Here is a 17147-nt window from a genome sequence, read left to right as displayed (position 1 = left end):
ACAATAGAAAATAGTAGTTGCGTACGTTGCCAGCGAGCGCATCTGTTTCAATTACCTAGCATCGAGTCGGGCCTCTAACTTTTTATTCTCTCTGACATAACCTTAAACCTTCAACCCAGAGCCGCAAACAGCTGACGCTTGACGAAGCTGCGCAGAGAAAATGAACCAATCACAAAATAGCACAGTAATACGTCACTAAAATGAAGAGATCACGTGACTGTTCGTGATTTTTTCGAATCAATCTGAAACTACAACCTCAAATATGAGGCATTTAAGCATAACGAAGCCCCAAAATAGTTTAACCAGGTAATACGTCCGTGCGAGATTGTTATGCTTAAAAGCAAAACATTTCACGAAAACTTTTACGAATACCAGATGCAGAAAAAAATCAAATTTTCCCGGGTGTACCAGAATGGCGTCATTACCCATAAGGCAAAACGGTATGTAGTATAGTACATGTTACATCGGGGGAGTCGAACGGCTGGAAAGGGCGCATCTGGTACCCAGAAGCGCCCAAAATTACCGATAAAAAAAAAAAAAAAAAAAAAAAAAAAAAAAAAAAAAAAAAATGAAATTATCAGACTGAAAGTTTGATTTCCTCCAGGTCATGTAATGATTTGTGTAATAAGTTTGAAAAAAGTAAATGAAATAAATCGTCAAAATGAGGAGAGGATGAATCCTTTCAACAACATGTATCCAGTTCCAGCTCCTAGCCGCCTGCTCGGTGGTCAGTTATACTAACCACCATGTTCCAGCATAAATTAAATAATCAAAACTTTTGAATTTTTCACTTGCCAAATGATATTCTCACAGCATTATAGTCTAACTTAATATTTTACTACTAAATCAGAACCATTTGCATCCCACAAGCAACTGACAACCGCAAAACTGGAGAAAACACCGGCGGCACCAAACCTCCAACGAATCGGAGATAAACAATAGATGATAAAACAATATTGACAACATAACATCGCCCGGAAATATTTTTTTTCATATTCTGGACCATATCCCAAGTATAACTACATGGTTGGTAAGGGTATGTCGTGCCAAAACGGTCATGAATAATTATTTAAAAAGGTGGTCAGTATAACTGACCACTGAGCAGGTAAGGGTTATAGTCGTAGAATTCAGTTTTATGATTTGAACCCTGTGGAGTAGAATGTAATATATTTGGACCGTAAACAGAAAGGAACCAAGCCACATCAGCTATTGCCTTTAACAGGGGCATTTGAATTTTTACGAGAGATCGTTTGTGCGGATTCCTTTGAAAATTTTAAGGAATTTGCTTGGTATGGAGAAAATTCATAGAAATTTGCACAAAAATCCGCACAACCGTTTTCATGTAAAGAATTAAATTGCCCGACTAAATTTGGCAATAGCTGATGTGGCTTGGTTCTTTTCTGTTTAACGCAGTCCACTTAATCAGTGCAAACTGCGGGTATCGATGTGCAATTATGGGAGAGATCCTCATTAGAAAACATAACGATTGACATCATTCATCGCGATGCGCATATTTCTATTATTTCTTTCACGTGAGTACATCATATAAAGGATCTAGCCAAAATGGAAGAGATAGCATGGTGGATGACGTCGGAAATTTGGTTTTCCCTTTGAAATTTCTCCGCCAACGTTGGATGTAGAAATTCGGTGTGAAGAGGGTTCTGGACATTTTTGGTTTTACATCGGAATGAACAGGAAGTCCCCGATTAATTTTGCACAATAATACCTAATGCTCCATAGTACGTCGCATTTTTTAGGAATTCTTGGGAAAAGTTTTATTCAATTTTGACACTTTCATTAAATCTTGAGGTGATTTGTCCAAAGTCTTTAGCGTATATGATTGACTGGCCTACGATATAGGACATGGATTGAGTAAAAAATCTCGGAAGCCTTTGATTTTTTAGTCGAAAAGAGGGCGATGACCCCTGCGGATGAGTCAAGGAATCCTCCTCTGCCTAAAGTTTGGTGAAATTAAGAGGAGCGGAAGCAGGATTCTCGTTGGAATAAACGCCGCAGCGCGCAGGGGGTATAGAAATTGATTTCTGTTGCGACTGCGACGTATTTTACCAAAGAGTCCTGCTTTCATTTCTCTGAACGTGGCCAATTTTTTTGGTGGCCGATGATTCTATGGACTAATAAGGAGGGGCAATTGTCCTTTTCTCAGCTAAAAAGTCAAAATCTGTCGAGACTTTCAACTTAATCGGTGCGATTTATCGCACGTGCCTGTCGAACCGCGCTAAGAACCCAGAGGAAATCACATGAATAATGATGCCGAATTATTGTGGTATTTAGTAGTAAAACGGCAACGCTGCCTTTGCCGCGACCCTGACGAGCGGGAGGACGCGAACGTGGCAGGAGCACGTAGCCATCGAGAAAAACAAACAAACCGGAGCCGGTGGCCCAGGGAGAGGGATGCGGAATTAAGGAGAGGGCTTTTGAATATTTTATAAGATTTTTCAGGTTCTCTACGCAGAAATGAGTGAGAACTTCCCGGAGAACTGTTAAATAGCTTTTGCTTTCAAGGCTCTCCAAATAATTCCAGAGCCATTGAGAGGCCTTTGAGAAGCATTTTTTCTTATCTTGTTCCGATGTGCTTGAGAAGCGGCTCTAGAAGCTCGGCCAGATGGAGCACACCTCTTACCGATGTTTTCGACACTCCTTAAAGGGCTCCTCTGAAATTGTTCACATCCACGTTTAGGATACTTTCCCGAAGCGAGCTAAGTGCCCGATCCGTGGTTTAGATGGGCGAGGGGACCCGCCTTATAACGACGACGAGTTACTAGGTGACGAGGTAACGGGCCATGAAATTGAGGAGCAACTCAGTATACATATGGTCTTTCAGAATTAGATTTTAAGTCAAGATTCGCTTCCATTTCAGGACCTAAGACTCACTTTTAAAGTATTTCGTGCGTAAGGAAGCTATGATAAAACGCTATGGAAGCTGTGGATGATTTTTTTATTCCGTCCTAAAAGTTGTCCGCGAGGACTAATTCAGCGTTGAACCCCCATTATTCACCCATTCCAGCCGCAGGTGTCTCTCATTTTAGATCCCATTTTTATCATATATTGGAAAGAATGTTGTACGCTAAATTTCTGCTCCCCCTAGAAATATGTGATTTGTTATTAAAATTAGGATCTTGAATAACGCTCCGCTTTCCATTCTCTCATCTTCGTAGGTATTTGAAACAGATTCTAGAGTGCAAACGCTGTGCGAAATATATTTAAATTATTTTTGTTCCATTAATTTGTTTTAAATTTTACAGCGGACTAAATGGAAAAGGATGAATGTCTTGATGATATTTCGAAGAGAATTTTTAAATACTTCCCAAGATTCGGAGAGTAGGCGTTTACATCATAAATGGAATCTAACTACGCGGAAAAAAAATAAAAAAAGGGTCCATCTCACCGGGTGTTGGAAGATTACATCTTTCAAGATTATAAGATTTTGAGATTTTCAAAGATTAGCGGCCGAGTCCATGGTTCTTCATTGACTCTTAGCGAGTGGAATTTCAGGCAAAAATAGTGTACATTATGCTTATGAAAAATAAAATTTACTTTTAGCACAGCAAAGGAATAAGAAACTTCTTGCCATCGATTGCGCTAGTACTATTTAATTATTCGCGTCATAAACGTGGAATGAGCAGACTTATACCTAGATTTTCAACTTCGAAGGTGGGTTCAGATTCTTTATTTTTTATTTTTGGATAATATCGGTGTAATTTTGAGGAGACTAATAAATTATCCGAATTATAGATGAATAAGGAAAAATATACAAACATCATATGTATAGTGTATACTATTATGGTTATATTATTGAAAAAATATACGACTTTGCATCCTATTTAGAAAAAAAAATCCGGTAGCCTTCGACCGAAAAAGTCTCTACCCTATTGATGAAAATAACGGAATCTCTACTTAACCCAGACTTTAACAGCGATTATGACGGTGGAATTAGTTTTGGTCCATTAATAAGAATACCTGAAAAAAGAAGAAAAAAAAAGATAATTCAGGAAGACCGATATCACCGCAAAAACATTTAGATCAAAGTGACATTTAATAAAAACGATTTATCAGATTTGAAGAATCGGCAATTTTGAAGTCCTTGACGCAGAGAAGATCTGTACTTGCGTGCAGGGCAGGGGTGAGTTCGGTTGCACGGAATGTTGGAACCGTGTTTTCCTCGATACGAATAGGAAATCGTGACCCCGGTAGATAAATAAAGGATGAGCGGTTGACCCCCACTCTTCATCCATCATCCCCCGTGGCATCGATGCCCTCCACCGAGTCCACACCGACCACCGAATCCGCTTATGGAGCCCTCGAACCATCGCACTTTCCGCATCTAGTGCAAATAATGAAAATGGCACTCAAAGCGAATTTCATGGTAGTCTAGAACCTAGCCTTGTTCATGTGCATTTAAACACTGACTCTTCTCAACTTGCCACATTCGCGACAAGCAAACTGATGCAAACAATGACATCACAGACTAGTTTAACCACTCATGAATAACGAGTGTGCTCCACGTATTCATCGATTCTTTCTTAAGGTTTAAAGCTATCGCCTCCGATTACTTCTTGATATGGCCTCAAGAGCTAAAAACATCCGACGAAATAAAATGCTAGCGTAGCATCTTGCATGTCAAAAATGTGTTTCGCGATTTCTCGAGTTATTATACATGTTAACTATACATATACATCCTGGCGATGCAAATTTAACTGCGGAAGCATGTTGAGTCAGCGTTTAGAGATTATTGCATACGTTTTTCTATATCCTAAATTCTAAAGCAGCATGTTAATTTATGTAGCTTGTTTTGTTTGTCTTTTTTGTAGCATATTTGTGTATTTGCAATTATTATTTTAAAATAGCTTTCCCCAGTATACACTTGATGCTTCAAACGGAACCAATTTATTCAATGACATTTCCGGCTAAATTATGGGTTTTCCCAAGAAGGCAGCCTCTCGCCCTCCCAGATTCTGCTGTTGCCCGATAAGTTGCTTTATCAGCACTTTTCCCAGTTCAAACCCATGTAAAGTAGGTATTCACATTTATCGCACAATCTGGCAACCCCTCGAGTGAAATAGAAAAAGGCGGAATCGACTGAACGGTAGAATCCTTCGAAGTTAATAAAAATGATTATATTAATGATATCACTTGCATTTGCGATACTGTGTTGCGGCAGCGAGTTGAAAAGCTCTGTATAAACGAGGAAGAATAAGGTTGGAGGGGGGAGGACGCGGCGATGCCGGTGTGAGTGAATGAAAAAACCCCATATGTTTATATTTTGCTAGGTAGCTAATTTGAGGTCGCAGGAGTGCGGTTGGAGGGAATAAGTTTTGTCATGCATAAGCTGGAAGTTGGCGAGTTGTGCAAGTCGGAGTCGCGTCTCCGAGAGGCGCTCCCGGTGGGACTAGAATCTAAAAAGTCGACACGCGGCATGCGCCACGGCAATCGCCGCATAAACTTAACAACCTCCACCGGGACCGGGACATGGAGCCGCGAGGGCCATCAGGGCCGCCAGGCTCAATGAATCCAAGCTTTTGCCTCGAGGGTCTCTCCCGACATCCGCACCGTCTTCACACTTAAGGTGATTCGATGGACGCCATATTTTGTGTCAGAGCGGCATGCGATATATCGCATCAATTGCTTCCATTTTTTCAGCTACTCGTCATTTTTCTCCAATTTTGAGATCGCAATTCTGTTGTCAGGAGACTAAATCACTCACTTACCAATTTTAACAAAGAAATTCAACGTAATAAAGGCGTGGGTTCCTTAGAGGGAAAACATCGCATTCGATACTGATATCGAAACTGCACTCGAATGCGATATTTTCTCTCTGAGAAAACCACGCCTTTATTACGTTGAATTTCTTTGTTAAAATTGGTAAGTGAGTGCTTTAGTCTCCTGACAACAGAATTGCGATCTCAAAATTGGAGAAAAATGACGAGTAGCTGAAAAAATGGAACCAATTGATGCGATATATCGCATGCCGTTCTGACACAAAACACGGCGTCCATCGAATCACCTTAAGCTACCAAGACAATCGTCTTTAATACCATGTTTTCCAATCATGTTTATTTACTTATTATTTTTTTAAACTAACTGGGAGGTACGCCCCCTGACCGCCTCCCGGTCCAACCCGTCGAAGAGCTCCGAGCCTCAGGCTACCGTCACGCATTACTCCTATGATTTACCTATATCATTATTTTAAATAAAACTACTTGCCAAGATTACTACACGCGTCTTTTTCACAGTGTTTAATAACAAGCCGGACCAAAATTTGTGAAATAACGCAACGATGATTGCAGATGGAGATAAGTGGCTGGTTCCGTTGTTCTGCCGTCGACCAGTCAGTGAATCAGTTGCAATTTTCTTAAGTGTTTTGCGCATTTAAATCCATGCAAAGAAATCCATATTTGGACGTATTATGCTGGAAGGATGCTACACGCAAATTCTACGCACATAGTTCCTTCAAGCATAAATACTCCATCCATAGGCATAGGCTAACTCGCCTAGAATACATCTTTTAAAATTTATTGAAATGGGCGCATTTATTCTTCAAGGAACTATAGCAAAACGATTTAAAATAAAGTAAAATACGAGGCACACAAATCCTATGAACAAACTTCCTTTTGCTTTTATTCATTTTCACATGGATTATTTGGACGTATTTCTATCAAACGGAACTAAGCATCATAGGGGGAAGAAGGTAGAGGGGAGCTTGGATTGGCGGCAGACACGGGCGTCGGGCTCGTTCCGTCCTGTACCCGCAATGCTTTTCCATGGCCCTTAGTTCCGTTTGACAGTTTGTCCATTTTAGCATAAGATACGTCAAAATTGAGCCAGCTTGCAAAAATCTCCGATGTTTTTCCATATCAATGGCGAAACTGCAAAGACGCGCATCTAGCGAGGGGTGTTTCGAAATCTTAATTCTATTTTAGGTTTTGAAAGGGGACCGAACTAAGATCATTGCTTGAAAGTTTTACAGAATATTTCTCACGTAAGAAAGGAAAATCAGCGACATTTTCTTAGAATATAACTTTCGGTGGCTTTCGGCTTTAAGAGGATAGAATGGATGTACATTTAAGAAACTGAAATATGTGCATTATGACGTGAGCCCTGTTATGCATATATTCTTATGGGTCTCAGGTCTAAGTCATAATGCACATAGTTCCGTTTAGTAGAATACATCCAAATAAAATAGGAAAGTGTGCAACGCTGCGAACCGAGATAAGGCTGTGTCACACTATCAAAACTAGCCATCAAAATATCAATGTCAGGTGTTGTGATTGGCTTATTTGATGACTTTGACCAATCACAGCACTTGACCTTGACATTTTGGTGGAATATTTTAATAGTATGACACAGGTTATACCTATTATTGTGCAACTTCACTGTTGGAATGCTTTTCCAAAAGGAACTGAACTGAATCGAGGCACCTGCCATAGAGTCTTTGCTGCTAAACTGATCTACCTATAGACAAAAAGTCTGGCTCACAGAGAGTGAACATGGCACGGTGGACAGAATCCCCACCACTAATTTGCCACATCATTGATTTTAAAAGTTGTTGTATATGTTTGTATTGCAATACGTTCCAACGCTATTATAGAGCATCAAAAAGAGCTAGACCTAATAAATGGACCTAATAAAAATATGGCCTAGACCTAAACGATCTTTGAGGCATGAAAAGAGCAGACATCGTCGAGATAGTCGGAAAAAAATGAACCGGTTGCTGATTGGATACAGTGTCAAATGACCTCGGTTGACAAAACTTGCAATTTTCTTGAATCGAGAGTGATGATTCGACTAGGTTTGAACAATGGCGAATACATAGTTTCCCGGCTGTTCTTCTCCCCCGTGATGATTCGATTGTGGCTCTAGATGGAAGTAAAGAACAAGTGTAACTCACGACTTGTATCTCATACGGGGTGCACGAGAAATTGCATTTCCCAACTTGCGTTACCTACTTCTGTAAGCGACGCACGTCCTCTGTTCCTTTGTAGGGTCCGTACTCACTTCTCTCAAACGTGAAACAAAACAAAATAACAAGTCTTTAGCTTCATGTCGTCCAATTTCTTACCTTTCACCCTATTATCAACATTCGTGGTGTTCATTTGTGTCCAGTTTAAACAAACAAAACAGCAGGTAACTTTACATGATGCGCATCAAGAGAAATACTCGTGTTTTCCTTCTAATTCCTGAGCTACAATATCGTAACATGTTTTGGATAAATGAAAAATGTGACCCACGTATAGCTGTTAAGATGTCCAAGCTACTTGAGGCACGTGCCCCGCGGGTTGTACCGGACCGGCACATACTACCTTTAGACCTGGGTCTACAAATACATTCCAAGTAAATTATGGAGAGTCAAATTGAAAAAAATTAACTGTCAACATAGCCGAAGATTGGAGTCTTCGCACTCAGGCTTTGCATCCTCACTTTTCTCCTGAATCTGAGCGGCATCTAATTGGCACCGTGGAGCAACGCTTTCATTGCGATTCACGCCTGGCGCTATCTCGCCTTCAATTTTACAGATGCAATAAGGATGTCCAAGCACGAATAGTTGTATCTCTGCGCCGATATTCACGCGCGCTAAGGTTTTTTTTATTTCTGGAATTCGAGGATAGTTAAGTGAAGTTTGCTAAAAATATAATGTGCAGTGTTCAAACCAAAATCCATTTTGGAAAAAAATATAATAAAAAAGAACTATGAGGAAATTTTATTATGACGACTACCTCTGGAAATCGAAATCGGGTTAAACTGACCCAACTTTCTCTTCTATGGGAATAGCATAGGGCGGATGAGAAAGGCGGGGGGTGAGCTAGCGTCAGTAAGTTGCCAAATAGGTTAAAACTTCCAAACAAGTTTTTTTTCTCCTACGAAAACGTAGATATAACATAGATGATACCTGATTCAAAAACTATCAAAACCAATGTATTTAAATACAGGCCAATTTGATCCGACTTACACTTTGCGTATGAAAAAAGTCTCGGGCATATGAAGCTTAAGGGTACCTCAAACGTTTTTCTAAGCACTTTCAGAGATTCTCTCAAAAGTAGTTTGAAGGCCTTAGATTGAAGCACAAACATACGGTTTGCATGTATTCTGTGCTGGCAAGTTACACTCAGAAATTTCACCGACCGAAATGTGACATTTCAAAAGTTGCAACTTTTTCACATCTTTGTTTTGTTTAAGTTAATAGCGCGTTCTTTTACGTACATAAATCTGATTGAAGTCAATTTTCAAGACTAGACCCTGAAGTTACGGAATATTTTATAGAGAATCTGAAAAAAGAATTTGCAAAACTAAGATAAGCTGTTCCTTAACAATTCTAGGTATATGAAAAATATTTTTAAATGGAGCCACCTTATACTTCCTTCTTAAACGATTACAAATGTATGCTCAACGACCAAAGTGCAAAAACTCGCATCCTCGTTTGTGAAGTTGTAGATTTCCTGCCATACCTCATTTTCTCTAGGAAAAACTAATGAAACACTATTTGAAAACTGCGTTAATCTTTCTCGTTACCGTCAGCAGAAAATTCCGCATAAACTTCAAGCTATAAAGTTGCCTTATTTCTCTTCAAGAAAATAAAACAGGAATGGAAATTTTAAAATATCATGATTGATGTACGTAGTTTCGCACTTTGGCCTGCCATAAAACACGAGGAAAAAACTTTTCTGTAGATAGATAGAAATTGGTGGCCCCTGGGGGGGGGGGGGGGGCAAAGACCCAAAACTGGGATGTTGAGGCGGTCCACAGGAAAAACGTATTCCGGATGAGGGCTACTGAAGGAAAAAGCGGCGTTGTAAAATTCTAAGTGACGCCATGGAGCCCTCGCGGGTGAAGTGCGGCACGGTTCGGTGACCATACGCTTCTTCCGGATCCGAGGGGACACCTCATTTCGTCGCTCCTCTGACACAAGGGCGTAACTTTATTTCCAGATGAGCCCCAGCAAGGATAGATTTATACGGAGCACAGGGCTCACGTAGAATTGGAGATACGCCGTTTGTGGGAGACGCGAGGGTTTCTGGACTGGGATCCTTGACTGCTCCACCTCATTATCACAAGCTCCGGTTCGGGCGGCTGGCGGCGGAGGAGGACATTCCGCTGAGGTGACAACTAGTGAATTTGCAATAATTCAAGAGGCAGGGCACGAAGCACGGGCCACACCGACGGGATAAAGGCTCCGTTGCGCCGCGCCGAGCCGCTTCGGGGGAAAAATCCCGGGGGCCCGCGCCGCGCCGCGCCGCGGCGGTGGCGGCGGGGAGGCCGATGCGAGGGTGCATATTATAACAGCCTCGGTGGAGTCGGTGGATGGGATGTGTGGAATCTGTGGTGGTCGAATAATACGTGTCGAGGAAGCGGCAGTGGCAGAGGCAGAGGCTGCGCTCGGGCCGGGCAACATTTGTCATGTGTCGCGGCCTGCGCTTGGCACTCCCGTCCCGCCATCACCCGCCGCCGAGCCCCCGCCTCCAAAGTGAAACCCAGTCACCACAAAATAATATATACCATATAAATATACACATTTACACACACCCTTACTTTCTCCAACACTACTAACTAACTAAGTAACTGTCTATCGTCATTTTCGAGCGTTCATAAAACACGTAACGCCATAGGGAGGGAGAGAGGGGTATGAGCCTGTGTTACTTGAAGGAAGGAGGAGGGCTCACTGAAAGCGTTACCTAACCGTCTCTATTCGTAAGCAACACAAAAAATCCAGTACGTATATAATCCTACGCTACGCGTGGCCTCACATCTCCAAGATGGCTGATCGCGGCCGGGGTAGTCGGCCCGCCCCAACCCGCCGCGCCTTACGGACCGGCCTCAGATTCCATAGCGAAACCCGTGCCATCCGGACGTCACAAATCCTTAATAAGATGGCAGCCAAAATCAAGATGCGACCATCATCCTTCATCCGCCTCGGACTCCGATGGACAAAAAGGATGCGTCACCACCATGTCGGAAGCCAGCGGTCCTCACCCACAAGAGTCATTATGCCAAAAGGAAGAGGACTGCCGCCAAGAGGACCGTTATTGGTCCCACCCTGAATTTCTTTAACTCGTTGATTTTTCGCTCATTGAGGTCTGAACGTTACGGATTGCATCATAATTTGGTCATTCTCGGGCCTAAGCATGGGTCTGAAGGTGGATTGAAGGATGTGGGTTTTGCGAGTTTGTGGTCGGATCCGTATTGTTCGCCAAAATTTGGCCCCATGTTCACCCAGTAATAGAACTGAAAAGAGGCTAGAAACAAGGGGATTATTTTAAAGGACACCCCTCTCAAAAAGTAACATAAACTGTACCCGCCTCATTAGAGATGCGCTTGGCCTGTTGCCTGAAGTGAATTTATTTTTTTTAAAAAAAAAGAAAAAAAGATGTAGCTGGGTAAATTGTGAGAAACTGCAGAACGAGAGAAAAAATTGCTTCATATTTTGAGGAACTTTAAAACCATCCAAAGTTTGGTTGCTTGCTTGCCGACGAGGCACCAAGGGGAAATCCCCCTCAACTTACGTGTTTTGAAAAATTGCAATTACGCTCAAGTCTTAGGAAACATTTCTTTCGGGCGAGGTTCCTCATGCACGTGAGGTTAAGTTGGAAAGTAAAACATAATGAGTAGCAATTTATATAAATTTGAATGAGGCCGCCGTGAAAAAAGTACAAGAACCGGTAGAATGTCGGGTGAGCTTGCAAGTTTTATAAGCACATAACCCCGGGAAACAACTTTTAATTAGTTTCGAGGATATTATTCTACGTTACCTCAAGTGCGGATTTGCGCTTGTAATACCGAATGGGGCACTCTCCACTGATGAGGGCTACAAAGAAGAAGAAAGAAGGAGATTACGCTCTTAGTGCACCGCCGCGCCACTACCACTCGTGGATCAATGCGTTTGAGTCTAATTTCCCTTCTTCCTAATATCGTCACATCATTTTTCTCGGGAAACAGACTAACACTCCCTCCTGCTCTCGAGACAATTTAAGGAAGAATGGAGATATGCTTTACATTCTGACAATACAGATTCAGGTAAGCTACTATAATTTTTGTGGGTAAAATCGAGAGAAGCTGGTTTTGCGGTATGATTACATACACAGATAAGCCGAGGGATTCAATAGGTACACAAGCTATCTTCAACACGAAGAGCGCGTTTTACACGCTGGGAATTTCCAAAATCAGATACTGAGAATTTTGCGTCAATAGTACAAACTCGAATCAGTGATTTCCAATTTTCCGATCCTGAAACAAAGATTTCTAGCATAAGAAGAGGGAAAGAAGGGGGGGGGGGGTGCAAGTCAAAACTGTTATTAAAGATAAATATATCACTCGGCAAAAAGAGAAACCAGAATTTGGCTCCAAAAATATTTATCCTCTAATACGTGTTGTAATCCGCCTCTTAAAGAGGATTCAACACATAGAGAACATTCTGTCACTTAAATTTACAGTGAAATTAGTTTATTGCCTAATTTTATCCAGGTGTTTGTTGGTTTTAGGTGAGCAAAAAGTGTGAACGAATGAGCTCGGAAAACACTGATTTTGCATTCTTCGGTCGGATATTTTAAAGTATTCCTTCTTCAACGTGATTTTTTATTTAAGAAACGTGTCAAGTCATAATATCTATAATTTCCAATTCTGCTCGGTGATCCACTGATGGATAGTGAAAGTTTTGAGAAAACCTTTCCATGTTTTCTATGTATATTATTTGGAACTATACGACATCAGAGCGTCAAGATTAGAAACATTTATAATCGATCAATGATTGTTCCCAACAGTGCAAAAAGCACTACAAAAAAGGCCTTAGAATGGATTGTAGCATTCAATACTAAATCTCATGCAGGAAGAATCATTCTTTATGTTTAGTAAAACATTATTAGGTGACGATAACTTGGAATAATTAAATTTAGATAAACGTGGGGGTACATGCGCACACTACGAACGAAGGATATCATTTAAAAATGAATGTGACAAATTAAAATCTACATGTTGCATGCTGATGGGGCTCGAGCTGAAAATACAGCTGAAATATTTTTTACCGCGTTGTTTATCCACCATTTAGTTGAAACGCTTGGTAGTATTTAAAGAGGATGAAATAATTTAGAGGGAGAAGAAGATTTACGCACCATTAACGCCGTGATCGCATTTCAGTTTGCTCTTTCCGTGACGTACGTGCAAATATCGTGTAGCCCTCTCTTTGGGAGCCGTCCGTGCTGCCTACCGCCCCCCTCCTCATTCCCTGCCGTCCCTTCTGTCAGAATAAAAAAAAGAAATGAGAGGGAAGCGGGAATTACGAGTTGTGATCCGGAGATCCTAAGAGCTTTGGCATATGCGGACGCCGACGCCGCTCATTTAATCTACAAATCCTTTCCATCCTCCCGCTCCGAATCCAGTTTGACGAAGCCATGATATTTTCATCTCAAATCCATCGTCACTCCTATACTTCCGTTTTTCCCCAATATTCCCTGATTTTAGAAAGCTCCAGAAAAAAAAAATCGCCCATACGGCTCCTCAGTGGTGTCATTCCTCCCTCCCCTTCGTACTCGACGAGCTCCCCCCTATTTCAGTAATTGACACCCCTCCCCTCTAAAAACAGCCGCAGATTTCCGAGGGGTGTGAGCGGACTCCATCCAGGGGGCGTGAGTAGGGGGGCCTCCCCCGGAAAATGTCGACGATTTGATACTCCCTAGACTTGGTTTGAGGTTATAATCGGCAGTTTTGTCTCCATTTCCTCTGCAGAAATTTGCTTAGTTTTCACGTGTAAATGTATCATAGCTTTTTAAGAATTAAAATAAACTTTTTTTACAGAAAAACGGGGGGGGGGGCTGGAGGAAAATCTGGGGGAATGAAGAATTGAAGAGAAAAATGGGGGAATAGGAAGAAAGAAAGGGGGGTGCAGGAGAATATCACCAAGGGACGACGCTTAAGAAAAAAGTGTACAAATCATCTTGAAAAAAGAATCGGTCATCAAATTGAAAAAAAGAAAAAGTTAGTGTCAACACAGCCGAGGATGAGAAGGGCATAATCGGGCCTCGTTTCTTAAATTCCACCCATATTTGAGTGACACCTCATCTGCAGCATACAGCGGAGCATTGCGAGCTCACGTCTCAACGCCATAGCGCCTTCAATTTTGCAGACGCAGCACGGACATCCATCAAGCATGAATAGTTGTATCTCTGCGCCGTCATCAACTCGCGATGAGGTGTCTCTTATGTTTGATATTAAAGAAAAAATAAGGTAAAGTTTGCTCAAATGATGTGTCCAAAACAATAACTCCCTCCCCCACCCCCCCAAAAATAAATAAATAAATAAATAATAAGCTTCAGAAGGCGCGTGTCACGACTAGGTACATCAAGTGATTCCAAGGTGGGTTGAACTGACCGGACTGTCTTTCCGCGGAATTACATAAATCGGATGGGGAGAGAAGGTGATAAAGTGCCTGCAGAATATCATAAAAAATATGAAAATTTTAAAGTAAGTATTTATTTATTACCTTTAAAAATATAGGAATAACGCAGATATACCTCAAAAGTTATCTATACAGCTATGGAATAAATAATTGTGAGTCAATTTGACCTGACTTTGGATTGCGCTTATAAAAAAAATCTTGGGCATCTAAGGGTTGAAGAAAAGTTGGACTCCAAAAGAGCGTGTGATATTGACTTATCACTCCTTTTCAAACGTTTTAAATTTTCGATCACATTCAAATTCCCTTCTAAAGTAATTAAAAGTTCTCAATGAGTGTTTTAACCGTCTGCAAATTTTTTCTCCTTTCGATAAATTCTGTAAATTGAGCAAGCTCAACAGCCTCTACGGTAGACTTCACTTTTCTTAGGATTCACTACTTCCGATCCAAAACATCAAAAGCAACGTCCTGAAACGCAAAATACATGACCAATTTAGAGAGGGGCTTTTTGTTATTAAGTATTTTTTTCCAAATGGTCAGTTCATCAAAAGGCAAAAATATGGCCTCTGCTCTTGATTTTATTCAACTTACAATGGAAATGGTTAAGTATATTGTATTTCCTTTGAAGCATTATTCGAGGTACGCTCATCTGTAATTTATTCCAAATATTACTCTTTTCCTTCTCAAAGTTAGTCACGTGACAAGTTTATCGAAATAGTCACATTTATAGCGTCATCAATGCTACATCGTAAGCCTATTTTCATCATTTTTTCCTATCCAGAAATATAACGGGCTACATCAAATCCGATCGTTAAAGTTCCTACAACAGCTACCTAAAATAACGCGCATTGTTTTCTCCCCTTAAGAAAAAAGAAAGGAGTAAGAAAATACGGACATTATTTTTTCTTCTTCACGGTTGCAGACTGAAAAAAGCTGTAAATGTATGATCCTCTTCAGGAATAAGGACGGACGCGGACAGGGAGAGGAAAAAACTCAAGTAGGGAGATCTTGGCGAGGGGAGGAGTTGCATTTTATCTGTCATAAAAACTAGCCGACAGAAACGGAATTCAACTGCGGAATAAATAACTGACGAAGCTTTGAAGTCATAAAAAAGTGAGAAAAACGGGCTCAAAGCGTAAAGGAAGGCCTCGAGATAATACTTTCACTTGACCGTTTGGCACTCGGAAGAGCGGGGCAAAGAAGAAAAGAAAATCCGCACGGAACTTGGGAGCCGGTAAAAAATTAAAGCGTCATAATCGGTTGAGGGGAAAACTCACCGCTGCAAATAGTTTAAAGTGCCAAAAAACATAATGAGGTATGATTTATACATCGCGCCGACGCGATTTTTTGCCGCAAAACGGGAATGAAGCTACCGTTTGTGAGGTTAATTGCCAAGGGTAGCGCAATTCCTCCAGCTCCAGGTTTAAAAATGAGGAACGAGCTAGGAAATTGTTCAGTTGCCAACTTGACATTTTCATTGCGATTCTACCTCGTTAAAGTAAATATTGCCGACGATTTCCACTTAGTTATACACATCGCATGCTATACTATTCCAAATTATTCGCTCAACTGGCCGCGTCCAAAACTTATCGTTGAAACGCACTAAATTAGTCGGTGGAGTTTTGAAATTCTCATAATCGTTAGGTATATATTTAAGTAGACAATCAACAGTGAAACAAATGTACTTTTTCAAATATCGAAAATTAGAATGGGAATTACAAATGAGTATTGATCTAAGTCATCGCAATTGGATCATCACTATTAAGCTATAATATTCCCTTGCATAATTTTTGCCTTTGACCGGTAAGCCAATGGTCAAAATAGCGAGTTTAAATATCTCACTGCGGTTTCGAATTTTGATGAGTCTCTATCTTGTACATGTAAATACTTCAGTTGGCTGATAGTGTTTGAAGTGATAGACAAAGCTGTTGATAAAGTGATAGACAAAGCGATATACAAAAAAGACGAAGCGAAAATAGAACGATCTTATTGACGAAAATTTGTCGATCAATTTTTAAAATCAGCCCACAGTATTGTCAACGAGGTTGTCTAACAAATCCGAATTTAGCTGAAGACATCTCAATCCTCAACTTTTTGTTGAAGCTATTGTGTTTAGTTTTATTCTTTGGTCGATTGATAGTTGCTCCGTCTTGTTGCACCGGAGACAAGGGCAGGTGTGCACGCTACATTGTATCGTACAGAACCTTAAGAACTCGAGGTTACCTGCAGGAAAAACTGCATGTTTCAAGTGGAGCAGATAAAAGGATCGTTTTACGACGACCCGCTTCGAATCTAGTATGCATTCCCCGGAGTGGAAATTTAATAAAAGAAAATTAAATTAAAACACGGAGTCGCTCGCAGTGGCGCCATAAAACCCTAAAGAATACACTTAATTTGAATAAAAAGGCAATCGATTCCTAGAGCGGCGCGAACGAGAAGCCGCGGACATTCGTTGCATCGCGAATTTACGAGAGCGTGGCTACACGCTCTTTATCTAGTTCATACATATAATTTTGGTGGGAGCCCTCCTTATCTCGGGGTGCAACCGGATTTTAAAGTTCGGTTAAGCTTGTCACATTGGCCGCCCCATTGCGTTAATTGAGGCGGGGTATCGCACGAATTGGCAGCCCCGGAGGGAATTTAAAATCACTCAAGACGGCGCCTTCATTTTTATCTTCAGTTGCAGGTGAATGAACAAGAACGTTCCCTAGTAGCAGAGTTATATAAAAAATTTGTTTTTAAAAGTATAAAC

The 17147-nt window shown here is 41.0% G+C and overlaps 1 protein-coding gene across 1 annotated transcript in view; it reads right to left on the bottom strand.

The window, feature by feature from the left end:
• The window catches only part of LOC109033900 (neurotrimin), a 482189-nt gene that overhangs the window by 300059 nt on the left and 164983 nt on the right, over window positions 1-17147 (bottom strand). The gene's annotated exons all lie outside the window — the stretch shown is intronic.

The sequence above is a fragment of the Bemisia tabaci genome, chromosome 6 (assembly GCF_918797505.1).
Source record: "Bemisia tabaci chromosome 6, PGI_BMITA_v3".
In the NCBI taxonomy this organism is placed as follows: Eukaryota; Metazoa; Arthropoda; class Insecta; order Hemiptera; family Aleyrodidae; genus Bemisia; species Bemisia tabaci.
Note: the sequence above shows the minus strand (reverse complement) of the source record. Positions and strands in the feature narration are given on the sequence as shown.